Source organism: Balaenoptera musculus, chromosome 18, assembly GCF_009873245.2.
Source record: "Balaenoptera musculus isolate JJ_BM4_2016_0621 chromosome 18, mBalMus1.pri.v3, whole genome shotgun sequence".
NCBI classification, from domain to species: Eukaryota; Metazoa; Chordata; class Mammalia; order Artiodactyla; family Balaenopteridae; genus Balaenoptera; species Balaenoptera musculus.
The window spans coordinates 10,740,839-10,753,770 of record NC_045802.1 but is presented as its reverse complement, the minus strand read 5'-3'; the positions used below and the strand labels follow the sequence as shown (position 1 = coordinate 10,753,770).

Here is a 12,932-nt window from a genome sequence, read left to right as displayed (position 1 = left end):
ATAATTTCAGAATTACAGGAAAGTTGGAAAGTTAGTACAAAGAATTCACTTGTATACTTTTCAACCAGATTAATAAAATGTTAATATTTATCACATATGCATCATCATTCTCTCTTTCTTTATATATATAAATATAATATATAAATATTTTATATAAACATTTACATAAAACTTATTTTATGTAAATATTTATTTGAATATATATAAATATACATCTATATAAGTAATGTATATTAACATATATACATATAGAGAGGTAGAATGATAATGCATTTATCATTATGTTTTACGGAGAAAATACTTGTGCTAGATGAAAGTTATTTAGGCATGAGGTATACTGCTATTGGCATTATTCAATGTTAATGAATCAATAAAAATATGTAGATATTATTATATATTTAATATATTATATAATACATATTATGTATAGTATACTGCATATATTATATATAGCATACCATATATACTACATTATATATAGCACATATAACATACAGTATATACAGTATATATTAAACAAAGAATCTTTAAACAGAAACTGACATAAAACAAGATTATGTACTGACTAGTTGATGAAAATGTTGTGATTGGAGGCTTGCAGGAACCTAACCCACTAATTCCTCTAGGAGCAATGCTAAGTATTTACCAATTCAGTGTTTATGAAAACTTCATAGTACATAACTACCGTGAATAACAAGAGGCAACTGTAATTTACAGTCATGATAACCATTTATTTTTAAATACTTCAGTGTGCATTTCCTAATATTATGGACACTTTCTTATACACCCACAGAAAAATTATCAAAATCAAATCATTACAATTGATAGAGTGTTAGTATATAATCCACTGACCTTATTCAGATTTCTCCAGTTGTCTCACTGATGTCCATTATAGCAAAATAAAAATACATCCTTTTTTTTTGGTGGTCTATTTCATAATCACATTGCATTTTTTAATCCAGTTTTTTTTTTTTAGTTTTCTTTAATCTAGGATGGTTTCTTTATCTTTCATAACATTTACATTTTTAAAGAGTTTTAGCCACAGTTTATAGAATATCCCTTTATTTGGATTTTTTTGATGTTTCCTAATAATTAGATTCAGGATGTTTTGGTAAGAATAATACAGAAATGATATAGCAACCTTGATGCATAATATTAGGATCTATATGATATATCTGTTGTCCTAATACTTGGTTACTTGGATGATGCAATGTCTGTTAGTTTATCCACTGAAAAGTTACTATATTCTATGTGTAATTAAGTAAATGTCTTCTGAGAAAAGTCTCCTATAATCATGAAATTAATATCATAGGAAAGGGAAAGATGAAAAAAGAAAAATCATAATTTTAGGCACTGATAGTCTATGAAGAAAATAAAATAAGGTAATAGGATAGAAAGTGTATGTATTCAAGGGTGGACAACTCCTTTATCTTGTTTATAAGTAGTTTAACATAAATTTTATTTTATGTTTACATGGTTTAAAATTCAAAATGTAATTTTGAATATTAGAAGAGATGGCATCAATAGCATGGTTTTTTAATCTCTTCAAATCTCCCCTAAAAATAGAGAACTAGAATAACAAAACCCAAAATCTATAGCCAATATCTACAAAAATGTAGGTGACAAAGTGTACTTACGAACCCCAGAAGATGAGCAGGTGGGGACCAACCACTGACAGATACATACTTGTATGATACCAGCATCTGCACAGAAGAAAACAAAAGAAATCAATAGAGCACCCAATGGACTTGAGAACACCAAGATAAGTAACAGGTCCTTACTGCAAAGTTCAGGGAGCCATTTGAGAACAGCTGAAACTGACAGGGATTTCACACACTTCAACAGTCGATAATGCAATATGTCTACAGTAAGATCATGAAACTTGTGTTCTAGTTGGGGAGATGTCTTCAACACTTGTTCTCTGATGGTGCAGAAAGAGGTCTAGGGATGAGGCCCAAGGCTAAGATCTTGTTCCTTCTAGTCTGAGTCTCAGTAGGTAGCTTGATTGGGAAAGAACATCCTGATTAAAATAAATGAATATAAGGGAGGAGAAGTGATGCCCTGCAAGAATAGATATTACTATGGAGGGAAAAGAAAAGGAGTATGGAGCTGCAGACATGTCCTCATAGGACAACAGAAGTAGCTGCCCTGGGCCCAGAACTTGAGGATGGGAACAGAGGGGGCATTGCATTTACTCTTCTTTTTGAGGCATCGTTAAGATCCAACTGTGAAGTTAATGTCTTTAATATCCCAAGTGGCCACGGTTTTATGGATTGGAGAGATTCTTGTCCTGGGGACAGAGACATGATCAGAATCCACGTGAAGGACTGGGCCTCCTTTTTTTTCCTCCCTATTTTTTCCTCTACCTTCTACTTTGGCATAACTTCATATCTACCCACCCCCCACTCTTTATCCTCCATTTTAAGACAACTTCATGAGGGACCTCTGGACATAGATTGGGGCTCAGTCCTGATTATGGGCAAAATTGAAGTGACTGATATACATAAGAAAAGATATCAAACTTCACAAATAACCTGAGAAATTGGAATTTAAATAATGAAATAACTTAAATAGGCTTTAAGCATGATCACTGATGTTATGATGCTTTTAAAATCAGTTCCTCTTTGTTTCAAAATTTAATGCAGCATATAGCTCTACGAGCAGATTTTAATGCATAAATAACTCAGATTTTAAAAATACCAAAATAATGGCATAAAAACAACAAAAATATCAATATTTCGGTACCAAAGTTAGCACAATATGCCAGAATATTGATAACTGCAATCACAACCACAAGTAAGGAGTGCATCACTGATTTTAGAATTATCTGCATTGATGTAAAGTGAACTGTAAAATTAGAGAAATGTTGAGAGAAAACAGAAGTTGTCTGAGGAAACAATCATTTACCATTTATTTGGTATGTGACCCAGGAAGAAATATTCCATGAGACTCAAGAAGGATATAGAGTATACTGTGGCATAGAAACAAAACAAGATGAAAACGATAAGATGGAAATAAAAGTCAACAATATCACATATTCAGAGTTCATAGAGAAGGAGTACTGGAAAGAGGACTTAGACTTGGATAAGTCAGAGGTTACTAGTGAGAGATGAACAAGTATTTTCAATATGGGGGTGGGTAGCTTCTACGTAACAGAATTAAAAATTGAATGGTGCAAATATAATGGCAATACCTGAGGAACAATCTTCCATCATATCTGAGAACACAAGTAAAGAGGAAAATGGAATGGTGCCATGGGAGAAAGGACTATGAGACGATGTTTTTGATGTTGAGGAGAGATGAGCCCATTCTAGACTGAAGGGGAGCAGCTTGCAGAGAACGCGTTTCAGTAGTTGAGAGGGGTCTAACGCTGATGGATCAAAGTCCCTGGGGAAGCAGGACACAATAGGTGGAAAGCAGAAATGAAGGATTGGCCTTGGGATCAATGTTCCCACTTCCAGGTTGGGTATCGACTTTAAAAATATCCTTGAAAACATAGAAGTACTTGATTTCATGTTCCTACTTGGCAGCACAGTAGTGCTGTTCCTGGTGCCGTGATGGTCATGAAAAGTGTTTGACATGACCCTGACCTCTAAGCATTTAGAATCTAGATGGGAGAAAGCATAACAAATAATAATAATAATAATAACAGTTAATAATGCATAAGTTCCTACCACATGTCAGACATTCAGCTAATTTCTTAATATACAGTATTTCACTGAATGTGTACCCTCCCTTATAATGTTGACCAGAGATATAAAGTTCGAGAAACTCATTCAAAGTCACACACAAATTGATACAAATAAAATTCAAATCCAGTTCTGTCTCACTCCAAAGCCAGCTGTTGTGGCTAGATAGAATATGATTAAAGGTCAAATTATATCTGATAGGTTTTATTTGTGCTCTAGGGTTCATAGAATAAAGATTATTATGGACAGGTTTTCAGCAAAAACTTGTAAAGCCATCGATTGTTGTTTTCTCATTTGACAGCCTTTGGTAACTAGTGTGGACAGATTTGGAGTAGTGCCTTGCCTGGACATATAGCTGTGACCATGAATATACGACAGAAGTTTGCCTGAAGCAGTATGCGAAATGTGTTTATTAGTCAGAGTTCTGTAGGTGAGAAACTCCAATTTTGGACAGCTCTCTTACTGAATGTATTGCTGGCTCTGCGTCTCCAAAGGGGCTCACATGTGGGCACGCACTGAGGTCTTAGATCCTAGGCCACACCAGTGCTGGAGACAGTGCGAGGAGAAGGGCAGTCAAGATCAGGGTACCCAGCAGAGTACTTACAAAATGTAGGTCTTCTCAAGACAACAAAACTGGGAAGATGAATTGTGCAGCCATAGCCCAGTGATATCTGACAGCAGACCCAAAGACCTCCACTTGCTGGGTTTCCCCACAGTGGCCATTAAATTTTCTCCACTGGTGCCAAATACCTTGCTTCTCTGTTTTTCCTTTATATGGCAGGTGCTTCTTCCACCACTTATAATAGCAGAGGTCTATCTAATTTCATTGCCTAAGGGTTAAATTTGTTTATCCCAATGTGATATGGGAAGGTTCTCCACCCATATTTGTCTTTACATCTATTTTATTTAATTTCATAAAACAAAGCCTGACACCTCAACTTCCTTATCATTTCCAATTTCTTTGTTTAGCAACTTGGAACATGATCTATTAGAGCTTAGGCAGAGGAGTTGAAGTAACATGCCCTCCACTCTTATCTAGAGGTAATTTCCCCACTCACTCAGGATGCTCCTTGAGAGTTGGGATTAGTAACCGTCCTCTATTTGACTAAAATTCTTAATCCTGGGAGTGACATCAACAGATAGTAGAATAGGAAATCCCAGCCATCTTTCTCCCACAGAAACACTGATTTAACGAGGGTATATGGACAAAGTGCCTTTATGAAAAGCCCAGAATCCAGTTAAGAAGTCACAGTACTTCAGATGTGCACAATACAGAAACCAGCTGCATCAAAATGGGTAAGAAGAAAACTTTCACTTTGTCTGCATCAGTTCTTCCACAATCCAGCTCAGCTCAGTATTGAGGGAGTTTGCCTGGGCACGTAAATTCTCCCTCAGGGACAAGAGAGAGGGGAGCATGCCTCAAATGTCCCTGGCCTTTCACTGTGCTGCCCAAGGGGTCAGTTTTTGTTTCATCACACCTGGAGTGCTAACAGAACTCTCACAGTTTGGTGGGGGTAGCTAACAACAAATGAAAAGAGGCGGGTTATCTGCTGCACTCAGGACAGTTCAGAGAGATTGTGAGAAAGTGCAGAACTCAAGGCTTCTCCACCGGGAAGAAAGGAAGGAATGGCACATGCCTCCAATGTCCCAGCCCATAGCACAGCAGTCAGACACCAGAGAGAGCAAGAGGTTATGGGATCCTGAAAAATGAGAAACTGGTAAATCCCCTTTAATTAGGAATCTACATGCAAAAGTCCAGAGAAGATACAGTCATAGAAAAGGATTGAGATGCTCTGGGAATCCCTAGCCAGGCTGATTGGTGAGGTCTTTCCCAGTTAAAATCAGTTTGTAGAGATTAGGAGAAGTGGCCGTTTCTTAAAATACACAGACAGTAATTCAAAGCTACAAGGAACATGGGAACATGGAACAAAATAAATCTCCAGTAACCAACTCTAAAGAAATGAAGATTTATGAATTGCCTGACAAAGAATTAAAAATAATTGTCTTAAATAAGTTACAAAAGACACAGAAAGACAGCTAAATAAAATAAGGAAGATGGCACATGAACAAAATGAGGCTCTCAGAAAAGAGATAGAAACTATAAAAAAGAACCAAACAGAAATTTTGGAGTTGAAGAACACAATAACTGAATTGAAAAATTCACTAGAAGGATTCAACAGCAGACATAAAAAAGCAGAGGAAAGTTATCAAACTAAAGGCTGGTCATTTGACATTATACTGTCAGAGGTACAAAAAAAAAAAGAGAATGAAAAAGAATGAAGAAAGCCTAAGGGACTTATGGGACACCATCAAATAAATTAATATATGCGTTATGGAAGTCATAGAAAGAGAAGAGACAGATAAAGAGGTTAGAAAACTTACTTAAAAAAATAATGGCTGAAAACTTCACAAATTTGGGAAGGGACACAGACATTCAGATTTATGAAAACAAAGAACCCCAAATAAGGTCTATGGAGACACATTATAATCAAATTGTCGAAAGTCAAAGACAAAGGATGGATTTTGAAAGCAGCAATATAAAAGTGACTCATCACATACAAGGAGTTTCTGTAATACTATCAGCTGATTTCTCAGTAGAAACCTTGCAGGCCAGTAGGGTATACAATAATATATAAAAAGTGCTGAAAGAAAAAACTATCAACCAGGAATCGTAATAAACTTTCCTTCAAAAACGATGGAGAGGTAAAGACTTTCCGTGACAAAAAAAGAAAAAAAAAAAAATTGAGGGAGTTTATCATCTCTAGACCTGCTTTATAAGAAATGCTAAAGGAAGTTCTTCAGCTGAAATAAAAGGAAGCTAAAACAGCAACATGAAAGCATATGAAAGTATAAAAGTCACTGGAAAAGGTAAATATGTAGACAAATACAGTCATCCCTCGGTATCCAGAGGGGATTGGTTCTAGGACCCCCTGCAGATACCAAAATTTGCAGATGCTCAAGTCCCTTATAAAAACACTGTACTATTTTTGTGTGACCTATGCATATCCTCCTGTCTAAATTATCTCTAGATTATTTATAATACTTAATACAATGTAAATGCTATTAAATAGTTGCTGGCATGTGGCAAATTCAAGTTTTGTTTTTTGGAATTTTCTGGAATTTTTTTTTTCGGCTATTCATTTAGTTGAATCCATGAATGAGGAACCCATAGATACAGAGGGCTGACTATACAGAATACTGTAACACTGTAATGGTGGTGTGTAAATCACTTTTAATTCTGGTATAAAAGTTAAGAGACAAAAATATTAAGAATAACTGTAACTATAAACATTTGTTAATGGATACACAATATAAAAATAAGTGAATTGTGACATCAATAACAAAGTGTTGAAGGGGTAAAAGTGTAGCATTTTGGTATGTGATTTGAATTAATGTGTTAGCTTAAAATAGATATTTTAACTATAAGAAGTTTTATGTAACTTTTATGCTACCTCATGGTAACATAATAAGTTTATGTTATCTCATGGTAACAAAGTAAATACCTATGGAAGATACACAGAAGAAAAAAGAAAGAAGCAAAGCATATTACTACAAAAAAAATCACACAAAAAAAGACAGCAAAAGAGGAAAAGAGGGACAAACTACAATACAAGCAGAAAACAACAAAATGGCAATAGTAAGTCCTTAACTATCAATAATTACACTAAACATAGATTAAACTTCCCAATCAAAAGATGTAGTGGCTAAATCAATTTTCAAAAAATAGATCCAACTATATGCTGTCTATAAAAAAAAAACTCACTTTAGGTTTAAGGACACACATTGGCTGAAAATAAAGGGATGGAAAAAGATATTCCATGCAAATGGTAACAATTACAGATATACATGCACCCAACATCAGAGTACCCAAATATATAAAGCAAACACTGACAGATCTCAATGGGAAAAGACAGCAATTTAATAATAATTGGAGGCTTCAATGTCTCACTTTCATATGTGGATATAATATTTAGACAGAAAATCAAAAAGAAACAGTGGAGTTGAACAACACTATAGACCAAATGGGACTAACAGACAGTCTATATATGTAGAACATTCTACCCAACAGTAGCAGAATACACATTCATATCAAGTGCACATTGAACATTCTCTAGGCTGGACCACAAAATAAATCTCATCAAATTTAAGAAGATTGAAATCATACCAAGAATTATTTTCTGGGCACCATGGAGGGCAACTAGAAATTACTAAGAAATGAAGAACTGGAAAATTCACAAATATGTAGAGATTAAACAACATACTCGTGAACAACCAATAGACCAAAGAAATGAGAAGGGAAATTTAAAAATATCTCAATACAGATGAAGCTGACAACAGAATATACCAAAACTCATGGGATGCAGCAAAGACACTGCTAAGAGGGAAAAAGTGAAAATGCCTATATTAAAAAAGAAAACAGTTTTCAAGTAAACAACCTCACTGTACACCACAAAGAACTAGAAAAAGAAAAAAAACTAAGGCCAAAGTTAGTAGAAGGAATAAAATTATGAAGATTAAAGGAGAAATAAATAAAATAGAGAAGAGACAAATAAAAGTAAGAGTTGTTTTTTGAAAAGATAAACAAAATTTACAAACTCTTAGCTAGACTAAGAAAAAGAGAGGACTCAGATAAATAAATTCAGAAATGAAAAAGGAGACCTTACAAATGATGCCACAGAACTATAAATAATCATAAGAGACTACTGCAAACAATTATATGACAAAAAATTGGATAATCTAAGAGAAATGGATAAATTCCTAGAAACATACAACCTATCAAGACTGAATCATGAAGAAATAGAAAATCTGAACAGACTAATAATGAATAAGGAGATTGAATCAGTAATCAAAAACCTCCCAACAAAGAAAAGTCCAGAAACAAATGAATTCACTGATGAATTATCTCAAATGTTTAAAGAATTACCACTAATCCTTCTTAAATGCTTCCAAAAATTGAAGAAGAGGAATACTTTCAAATTAAGTCCTTAAATTTATAAGGCCATCATTATCCTGATACCAAAGCCAAAGACACTACAATAAAAAACAAAACAAAACAAACAAAAAACAACAGACTAATATTCCTGATAAACATAGATGCAAAAATTATCAACAGAATACTAGCAAACCAAATTCAATAGCACATTAAAAGGATCCCATAGCATGATCAATTGGACTTTATCACTCATATGTAAGGATAGTTCAACATACACAAATCAATTAACGTGATGCACCACATTAGCAGAATGAAGTATAAAAATCACATGATCATTTCAATAGATGCAGAAAAAGCATTTGACAAAATTCAACACCCTGCCATGGTAAAAACTCTCAACAAACTAGGTATATAAGGAATGTACCTCAACATAATAAAAGCCATACATGAAAAGCCCACAACTTATATCATACTCGATGGTGAAAACTGAAAGTTATTCCTCTAAGATCAGGAACAAGGCAAGAATGCCCACTTTCACCACTTCTATTCAACATAGTACTAGAAATCCTAGACACACCAATTAGTGAAGAAAAAGAAATAAAAAGCATCAAAATTGGAAAGAAAGAATTAAAATAATTTGTGTTTGCAGATAACATGATCATATATGCAGAAAACCCCAAAGACTCAACCAAAAACAACTGTTTACTAATAATTCACTGAAGTTGTAGGATAAAAATCAATATACAAAAATCAGCTGGGCTTCTATACTCTAATAATAAACTATTTGAAAAGGAAATTTTTTAAAATCCCATTTATGATAGCTTCAAAAATAACAAAATTCTTAGGAATAAATTTAATCAAGGATATAAAATACTTCTACATTAAAAACTAAATAATATTAATGAAAGAAAATAAAGAAGATACAACTTAATGGAAAGCTGTCAGTGTTCATGGATTGGAAGAATATTGTTAAAATGTCCATACTACCCAGAGCATTCTACAAATTCAGTGCAATACTATCAAAATCTCAATAACGTTTTTTACAGAAATAGAGAAAACAATCTTAAAATGTATATGAAATTACAAAAGGCTCTGAATAGCCAAAGCAATCTTGAGCAAGAAGGATAAAGCTTGAGGCAGCACACTTCCTAATTTCAAAATATACTACAAAAATAAAGTAATTAAAACACTATGGTACTGGCATAAAAACAGAAATATAGACCAATGGAAAAGAACAGAGAACCCAGAAATAAACCCACACGTATATGGTCAACTGATCTTCCACAAGGGTGCCATGAATACACAATGGGAAAAGGATAATCTCCTCAACAAATCATGTTGGGGAAACATATCCATCTGCAAAAGAATGAAATTGCACCCTTATTTTACACTATACACAAAAAAGTCAATTCAAAATTGATTAAAGATTTAAACACAATTCCTGAATATGTAAAACTCTTAGAGATAAACTTGGGGGAAAACCAGGACATTGGTTCAGGCAATAATTTCTTGGATATGACACCCAAAGCACTAGGAACAAAGGCAAAAATAGACAAGTGAAACTACATCAAAGTAAAAAGGTTCTGTATGGCAAAGGAAATAATAAAGTGAAAAATGCAACCTATGGAGTGGGAGAAAATATTTGCAAACCACTGATAAGAAGTTTATATCCAAAATAAATAAGGAACTCCTACAACTCATTAACAAAACAAACAAACAAAAAACAAATAACCTGATTTAAAAATGGGCAAAGGTATTGAATAGATATTTCTCCAAAGAAGACATACAAATGGCCAGCAAGTATATGGAAAGACAGTCGATATCACTAATCATCTGAGAAATGCAAGCCAAAATCACAATGAGGTATAACCCTGTAGCTGTTAGAATGGCTATTATCAAAACAAGTAAAAAATAAGGGCTGGTGAGGATGTGGAGAAACTGGAACTCTGGTACTCTGTTCATGGGAATGTAAAAGGGTGCAGCTGCTATGGGAAACATTATGGAGGTTCCTCAAAAAATTTAAAAAAGAACTACCTTTTCATCCAATCTCATTTCTGGGTATATACCCAAAGGAACTGAAATCATGATTTCGAAGGGATATTTGCCGTCCCATGTTTAGTGCAGCATTATTAACAATAACCAAAGTAGAGAAACTACCTAAATGTCTAACAACAGATGATTGGGTAAATAAAATGTGATGTATGCAAACACGGATTATTAGTCAGCCTTAAAAAAGAAGAAAATCCTGACCTTTATGACAACATGTATGGACCTGGATGGCATTATGATAAGTGAAATTAGCTAGTCACAGAAGGACAACTACTGCATGATTCCACTTATATGAGGTATCTAAAATGGTCACGCTCATAGAAACAGACAGTAGAATGGTGGTTGTCAAGGGCCGGGGAGAAGGGAGAAATGAGATGTTGCTTTTTAATGGGTAAAGTTTCAATTATACAAACTGAATGAGTTCTAGAGATCTGCCCTACAACATTGTGCCTATAGCTAACAATACTATATTGTGCACTTAAAAATTTATTGAGAGTACAGATCTTATGTTAAGTGACTAAAAAAAAAAAAAAAAAAAAATGCTAGTACTGATATCTGAGGACCTGAGTCTCAGTCTTAAGTTGTTTGTGTTCCCTTCTCCCAAGAAGCCTTGAGGTGAGAATGCAGAGAGAACCCTGGCAGAGTTCCCTAGGTGAAATGCAAATGGTGTCCTCCTCCCCACTCCAGGGCACTCTTGATTTAGCTCCTTGTAGCATCACCCAACCTGCCCACCCAGACATGGAGGGTGCCCACTAAAGATGACGCTTCTTGGAGTGGCAGATGCATCAGGCTGTGCACCAGCAGTTCGGTTTCCCCAGCTCCACTTTAGATAACTGCCCAGGATCAGCAGTTCTCGCAGCCATTCCCCCAACCTTAGAGAAAAGAAATCTAGACAGAGTTGCAGCTCTGTAACTCCCCAACTGACTTGCCTCAGATCTCCCACCTGTAAACAGAAATAATAATCATATTTTTCTATTAGACTGTGTATGTAAAAATACTAGAGCCTCTATCCTTGGAGTAAGGCATGTCTCCACAGGTTTAACCATTAATAGATTGGCAGGGCACACAGACCCCAGACTCAACTTAATAAATGGAGTCATTGACCACATCGCTTTTCTCAGCAGAAGCTGAAGATAATATATACCATCTGTGTGAGGAAAATCAAATCAGTGCCCAGGGCAGGGGATGTGTAAAGTGTGCTTGATAGTGCCTCAGTAGGAAGAACATTAGTCATTGTGACAAACCTTCTACTCCCTAAGAGGTGATAATGCAGCTGTTATTACTTTTTATAATTTAGCCAAGAACTGCTAACATAGAAATTTTTATTCAAGGATTTAACAAATTCAAAATAATGGAGCATACTAATAGACCAAATTGTACATGCAGTCGATACAATCTTACCCAGAGAACTTGCATTATGTTTTTTGACGTTAGGTGATATATTGGGGTAATGAAATTTTTAGTCCTTGGTTTTCAATTTTAAGAATATTGTTATTTTGCATTCGTGGGATTCTGTACTCACTTAACAGGATCTGTGAGAATTATAAAAGGACTTTATGAATGCTGAGCCCTTGCTGGTATGATTTAAATTCAAATAAAAATACAGGGGGTCATTTTTATGAAACAAACTGACCATAACCAAGAGTTTCATTTTCCATTTCCCTTTAATATTTACTGCCCTAACCTTGCACAAACCCAGAAATGAGATGAGATATACCTGTAAACCTTAACCTCCATTTAAACTGGCAATGAGGCTGTGAAAAACTTCTTTCAGGTGTGTAGGGGGCAGGGGAAGGTTATTTATAGGTTTGTTTAAAATTTATACAAAAGAAGAAAAGTGGAAAACATACACAAAACCAGGGTAGCAATGTATTAGTCTAGAGTCAAGAACTTTTAATTTAGCACCATCTCTAATGTTTAATGAATATACAGACACATACACCATTTAAATGTTATTTTGGTTTCAAATTGAATGCAAAATGTTACATATTTTAAAATGGAAATAAGTCTCCCTCAAGAAGCTTCAGATCTCATCAGCAGAAAACACCGTTATCTCCATTTATAAAATGGCTTTAACTTTTTCAAAGCATTTTTCAACCTATGCAATCTTATTTATTTCTACAACTCCCTGGCAGATAGGTAAAACAATATTATTAGCCACTTTTGCCCTTCAAGGGATCAAGACACAGCAAACTAGTGTTTATTGAAGTACCAGTATGTCTATTAGCTGTAAATTGAATCTCTTTTAATTTGCAAAACTA

At 34.6% G+C, this 12,932-nt stretch overlaps 1 protein-coding gene across 1 annotated transcript in view; it reads right to left on the bottom strand.

Moving 5' to 3' along the window:
• Positions 1 to 1,580: 1,580 nt before the first annotated feature.
• The window catches only part of RFC3 (replication factor C subunit 3), a 367,610-nt gene continuing 356,258 nt past the window's right edge, over positions 1,581 to 12,932 (bottom strand). The window contains exon 13 of the transcript XR_005017285.1: positions 1,581 to 1,703. The gene's annotated coding sequence lies outside the window, so the exon portion shown is untranslated. The remainder of the gene's footprint in view (positions 1,704 to 12,932) is intronic.